Raw genomic sequence first — 7,477 nt, 5'->3', positions numbered from 1 at the left:
CAGGTCGAGGTCTAAAGCAAGGGTGCCCGTTGAGTTCGCTACTATTTAGTATCATATTGGCAGACTTAGAGGAGAAGCTAAAGGAGAAAGGAAAAGGAGGAACGGTTTTGGGTAATAGCAAACTATACTCTCTATCATACGCGAACGATGTCGTTCTATTAACAGATGATGAGAAGGGGATGAACATAATGATGAGAATCTTCGAAGAGTATGTGGGAACAAAAGAGCTGACGGTGAACGTAGATAAGACAAAGGTGATGTGTTTCAGAAATAGAAAGAGCAAAATAAATTACGTTTGCAAGATGAACGGACAAAAAGTGGAAATTGTGGAGGAGTTCTGATATCTAGGTTTTTGGTTTGAGGCAGAAGGGGGAAACGAGCTGCAGGTGAGGAAAAGAATTGAATGTGCGAGTAAAGTAATGACCCAAGTATAGGGTATAGGAAAGAGAAGGTTGAAGAACGATTGGAGAGTGAGGGTCTGGTTGTTTGATGCGTTGGTGTGCGCGGTGTTGTGTTATGATGTGGAGATCTGGGGATGGAAGGAACATAGGAAAGTAGAGAGCATGCATGAGCGATTTCTGAGGTGGGTAATGGGGGTTATCTGGAGTTGCCCAGGATATATGTTAAAAGAAGAGTTAGGAAGAGAAAATATGGTTACTATACAAATTAAGAGAGCCTGAAGGTTTGAAGAGAAGCTAAAAAGGGGAGAGGGAAGTAGAATTGCACAAGCAGCTTTCGGCGAAATTCGAGAAGGGGTTATGGAGTAGCAGGACATAGAGTTAGAGCTATTGGTTAAACAAGGAGAAGAGAGATGGACAAAGATTATAGATTCGAGGTACAATAGATGGTATATGATGGTCAAAGGGTTGCCGGAACCAGAATATCTGCAAAAAATAAAAAAGGAAGAAAAATGGAGTAGGGTTGTATGGTTTAGAATGGCAGAACGAGTGAGAGCATGCAGATATTGGATGGATGAAGAGGAGAATTTATGCAGAGTATGTGGATACGAAATGGAGTCATGGGCACATGTATTAGAGAGATGTACAGAGAGGAAGAGGGGCAGTTGAGTGCAGATCAGCGTATAAGATGGATCTTGGATGGTAGTGGGCAGGGAGTCATGTGGATGAAGAAATTTGATGAAGTAAGGGAAAGCAAGGGAGTAGGGCAGAGCCAAACGGGTGATCCTGAAAATGGACAGTAAAAAACGACAATTGTTTTCAATATCGTGGAAAATGCATTTTTTATGGTAAGAGGAAATGGAAGCCCTGGAAGCTCGCTCATTTTAGGAATTAATATCACTACTGTTACTATTGTTTATCCTACATAATGCGAAAGAGTAGAATATTAGTAGTAGTTAAGTTAGACTAAGAATGGAATTGGAAATGTATGTACAGGGAGCGGAGGCCCTCAAACCCGTAAAAGGGAGAGATTAAATACATACATACATACATAATACTTTAAAAAAACTTTCCGTTATCTATCAGTGAATGGTTAAATGGTAGTTAACTAAGTTTAATAAAAGTGGTAAAAAATATGAATAAATGAAGTGTGGTCCAAAAAAGTGTTTTTTCAAAAATATCTGCCCTACAAATTGTTCCTTTTGGTGTCAAAATGTCCCCTGAATATTGTTATTATTTATAAAAAAATATATATATTTAGGGATCTGTCAAGTCTATTTTTGCCTTGTGTGGTAAAAATTTCAGCTTGCAACTTTTTAACTTTTAACGTTACAATTGTTATTGTAACGTTAAGTAACAATTGAAAATTATTAATTTGAAACGAACAAAATTGAAAAAGGTAAAATTAATTTTGGTATTTAATTTCTTTCCAATTGCAAGAGGAACTTTTTGAGGCTTAAATTTTTATTGTGTGGAAAAATGTGAAGTATTGTATTTGTAACATTATATCAACCTCGAAATGATAAAATTTCAATTTTTGTTAAATTGACAGTACATTTTATATTTGTAAAGTTTTTATTGAGTTGGAAGAGATATCGTTTTCTTTTAATTTGAAGAGGCCATTTTTTTATTTTCAAGATTTTTATTCTGTTTGAGGAAAGAATGATTTATGTTATCTTTTTTTGTTTGGATTAGAAGAGGATAATTAAAAAATATAGAAAATTCTAATTTTTGGTAAATTGTCAGTACATTTTAAATTTGTAAAGGTTGTATTGAGTTGGAAAAAATGCAGTTTTTTTATTGGAAGAGGCCATTTTTTTCAAAATTTTTATTGTGTTCGAAAAAAGAATTTTTTCTTTTCGCTTTTTCTGAATTAGAAGAGGATAATTAAAAAATATTTATTGTTATTGGGTCGGAGGAGAGGAACTGGAAGAAAGGAAATTTCTTTTTTAAACTTTTTCTAAATATGAAGAGGCGCACATTTTTGTATATAGATAGATTATAACTTTGCTGTTTTCTTGAAAGATATCGTTTTTTATTTGAACCAACTATTATAACAGTAAAGAAGATTTTTTTAATTAGAATTAGGGTCGATCGTATTTATTTGTTTGTGTTCTGCAATTAATGTAAAAGATTTTAATTTATTTTTGATAAAAATTCAGATTAGATTTTTGATATTTTGTACCGGACTGACTCTCTGGATTAATCAGTAAGGCTAAGTGAATCCGTCTTACCTTATACATTTTAAGTGATCTACATTGATTGTAATCTACATTTTCAAAAAAAAACTTTTTTTATATCGTTTTTATTGATTTGGAAGAGGGACATGTTTCATTCCCTCACATTTTTATGAATGCGAGTTGAAATTATGGATTAGTTTTAATTTAGAGAATTTAAAACGATAGCGCGAATTCATATTTTTTAACCAGAGATCTTTAAACAATTGAATTTATTAAAGTGTGAAGGTTTAAGTTTTTCAGTTTAATTACACTTAATTGAAATTTTTCAATTGAAAAGTGTTAAAAGCTTCTATTTTATATGTGTAGATTATTGACTTTAAATAAAAAATTTCCCAATTAAAATTGGTTTAAACTTTAATTTAAATTGCACTAGTTATGAACATTTTTGTACTAAAAATACACGCATGGTTGTAGAGATTCTGCGGGAAATCCCAAGTCATGAGCCCCGTACAGTTGGTCAGATGGTGTGATCGTCGCGAGCTCGACTATAGACGAAATAGCTCGGAAGCCTTTGGGCGTTTTAGAATAGTCTTTTTGAATGATCGCAAATCCCGGTTACAGATATTACTGGGGTACTATATCAGACATGAATATGCAACCGTCATTCTGGTTCCTAGAAAAATCGCGGAAACCAGGCGAAAAGCATGTCCTAGTTTATAATTAAAATTAAGCTTAGAATATAACAAAAATAGTCAGCTGCAGTGCTCTGTTTTATCAGAATAGAAGCGAAGATGGATATAAACTGTACCGTTTTCCACTAGGACAAGAAAGAGTCCGGGGACGTCCGTTATGATATTTTATAGCATCTCCAAATTCAGGTTTTAAAAAGTTTCATTTTTGCGGAGAAAAGCCGGGGGAACTGTACCCGATTAACCACACGACGAAGTATCACATGCCCTTAACCCACGCAAATAAAAAGACGTCTAATATGAAATCTAAATAACTATCATAATAAACTTTTGGAAAAGTATTGTATTAGTTTTTAACCTATAGTCTATTATTATTTGTTGCTAGTTATTTCATAAATCATATGATTATAATTTTAGCGCACGCTTGTTTATAATCTGAGTAAACTTTAGTTTACAATCATAATTTTTGCAAGAATTATTTTTTGGCAAATGGGTGGGTTAAAAATCATATAGTCTAATTTAAATATTCTATACATTATATCACATGTAATTTTATTTATAATTTATGTGTTGAGAAAAATGCTTGAGTATAATTTTAAGATAAATAATCTATATCATGTGAATGTATTTATCTTGTTTTTTAGGTGCTTTTTGACCAACTCAAATAACGACTTTGTATCAAATGTGATTTAGAAATTAGATTTCAGAGAACTAAAACTGAAAGTTGAAAAATGTCTGTTTTTTCAATTTAATAGTTAAAATCAACGTGTTATCGGTAAGTAGAATAATTTGCCATTTTTCTTTTCAATTGATCATTACATTATAAAGTTGAAAAACATTCATATTTCTAATAATATTATTATCTTAAAATATTACAGCTTAGTTTGTTTTAATTTTGTTATTCACTACTATTTAATTAGGTTTTAGACCAAAATTCATCTCTTAAAAATTCGATGTAAAGTTAGCGATTTTGAAGTTAGCGGGGAACCACAATGGCTATTGCATATTCCCATCTAATATAGTACCTTAATATTACTAGCGGCACTCATTTTAATACACATTGTGATTCAAGAATACTAAAATTTCGTACATTTCTAACAACTTATGTTACGTAAAATTCTTACTTTTGACGATATTTTTTACAAAACTTGTTATTGACCATTATCAGTTTTTCACGCTCACCATTCTCAAACAGTGAATAAGACTTTTTCTAAACGTGAATACTAATTTTTGCTCGCTTACGTTTATAATAATACATAAAGAAATACCATCATCTCTTATTATAGTAGGGATCTTTATAGGACTACTCCCATTATCCCTAAATTCTTACGTTTTATTTTAATTACACATATAGAATGAATCAAATATTGATATAGAAAGTCTCTCCGTGTACTTGTAGCAGAATCATAAGCAGGGTGAAATCCAATAATTACGCTACTTCCATGATTTGCTTGACAGGAAAACTGCATAAAAATACTAAAAGCTGACAAAAATGGTACTTGAGTGTGTTGTAAATATAAAGAGTATCCCTGGAGAATAGACATAAGGAGACCAGACTGGTGTGACTGAAAATGAGCACTTCTCTGTTGTTAGAAGTACGCACACAGAAATGTGCAAAATCACACTTACGTATGGTTCAAAACTTCCCGAGCATGGCGTGCCAACCGCACTTAAAAAATATATGGCCGCCGATTTTGAAATCATCAACCCGAAATAGATTGCATATAATATTTTAGATCAAGACAAAATTGATATTCGCAAATGAAACCATACCTTCATCGGAATAGCGTTCCGTTTTAAACTTTTAAGATTCCTCTGTATCCGGTGGATTGTTCCATCCGGAATTAACCTTCGGGCGGGCGCGCCATTTGGACTTACAACGTTGGGCGCATGACGGCAATGTGGCCGTCTCGATATAACATCACTTTTCTATTGTTAAGTGCATGTATACACCATTAATCACTGACCTTGCACATTAATAAAACACACATTATGTACAGAACCATAAATAATGGGTGAAACGAATAAATTTTATTCCAAACTTTTTCAACTATATAAAAACATAATTTGAAAATGAGAGAAAGTATCAGGCTTTTCAAAAGTCAATTCAGACTGTCTTTCAAAATTCAAGCAATGCGATTGGAGTAACATGTTAGGTCACCAATAACACAACATAAACATTTACGTTTTAATTTAAAATTGAGAACTAGAGAAAATAAGATTTGAAATATGAGATCCGTGGTATGGCGCACCGCAGCGATTTGGCTGCGCTTGGGCAGTTGTTTCGACCTTGTCAACTTTGAAGCTGATATACTTGAGTTAGTTCTTGCCTGCCATCCGCTGTCTTGTGTTGTAACTAGAGACTACCTATCGGCCCCATTGCGTTGTGATTGCTTTGTCAACGGCAAGATGGTTTTAATTCAAATGACGGCCAAATTGCCGCTCTATCGCCCGCCTGAAGGTTAAGGTTTCAAAGAATTTTTCTACATCTGCCGCTCGAAAATGTATTTCGCAAAGAACATCTGTCTCAGGGTTATCGAAAGAGCTTCTTCCCACTCACTTCTTAGCTTCATATCCTGCAATGTAATTAAGTTTGAAACTCAGAAATACGTATATCTTGCTGTGAATTATCAATTATTTATTTGTTCAAGCGACTTGTCAAAACAAAACAATGGAGGCGGCCATATTTTTTTAAGTGCAGTTGCTACGCCACGCTCGGGAAGTTTTGAACTATACGTAAGTGTGATTTTGCACATAGGTGTGTGCGTGCTTCTGGCAACAGAGAAGTGACCGTTTTTGATGAAATCCGTGCATTACAGATTGTGGTCTCCTTATATGTATTCTCTATGAGTACCGTTGCATTATTTTTCATCAAATCTCTTGAGAATTTACTGTATCCATTTCATCGGATGACTTTCTTCTCATGTTAAAGTATTTGCAGGTATCTTTGAAATATCAGATACATAATAAAATCGAACGTTTTTAAAGCTATCCCTTAAAAAAAGGGTACATTTTATTTTAACCTAATCAAACTCCGTAAAAGAAAATAAATTATTGAGTATACACTTGTTTATTTCAATATTTTTTATTTAAGATTAGATAAATAGATTTTTAGCACTTCGAACAATCTAGAAAAGTTTTAAGTAAGATCACTGACACGCCAAATCATTTATTAACTTGAAAGTGAACTTTTCACATAAATTTTTTAACACAAGATAGAAATCAAACTACTAGAGATCTTATTTTCATTACGGATTACTTTGAACTCCAAAAATTTTTAACACACCCAGTAATAAGCGTCGAATAGAGAAAAAGTAATATTTTATATTTCAGCGTAAAAGGGAAGATTATTCCATTATTTTGAATGCGCGATTTTTCCATCTGTCGAAACTGTCATTATAAAAATAGGATATCTCAGAAACTAATTCTTTTCTATTTCCATAGCTGCCGCCGCATAGCACCCTATGCCCCTGAAGAGAACGTGTTTTAAATATATTTAAGTCCTTGTAATTGTGCCGTCCGATAACTTCACAGAGATGTCTTCTATTCCCCAAAAGTCTTCAATTTTTGAGATTATTTAATTCCTTCTAATAAGTTCTCAAAACATGTGTAATAAATTGTTTTAATTCGTTTATAAGTTCTAAAAGTCTTAATAATGAAAAATAGGTTAAATATATTCTTTCGTTAAATTTTACAAAGTCAATTGACAGGTATACGATTTGCACTTTTTCTGTTCCCTTTAGGGGATTTTTAGACGTAGGAAAAATCAGGACCATTTCGCTGGCCCCACCACCCACGCAAATTTAACTTTTTTTTCGGCCAAATATTTAGTGCAAAATTTGTTGAAATTTGTACAACCAAAGTTAGAATTTGTGCATCACCGGAAGTACCTGATTTCACAGAAAAACACTGGCGGGGCCAGCAAAACGTTTCGCTAGACCCAACATTATCTAAAATTAACTTTAAATGGGTGCATTATTTTCGTTTTAATTTGTTCAATAAACTTGAACCCCTAAAAACAATCCCATGTTGAGCAGACGTCATATCGGATCTAACGAAACGTACCGCTAGTCCCGACATTATGCAAAATCGACTTTATATGGGTGTATTACGAAGGTAGTTCAATAAGTCCTTAGAATGACCAACATATGGCGCGCGAATCGCTCCAAATCATCTGTTTTCAGTCAGCACCACTCCCGACTAGATATAT

Source organism: Belonocnema kinseyi, chromosome 3 (assembly GCF_010883055.1).
Source record: "Belonocnema kinseyi isolate 2016_QV_RU_SX_M_011 chromosome 3, B_treatae_v1, whole genome shotgun sequence".
NCBI lineage: Eukaryota > Metazoa > Arthropoda > Insecta > Hymenoptera > Cynipidae > Belonocnema > Belonocnema kinseyi.
The sequence above is the reverse complement of the archived record's forward strand: the minus strand, read 5'-3'. Positions refer to the sequence as shown.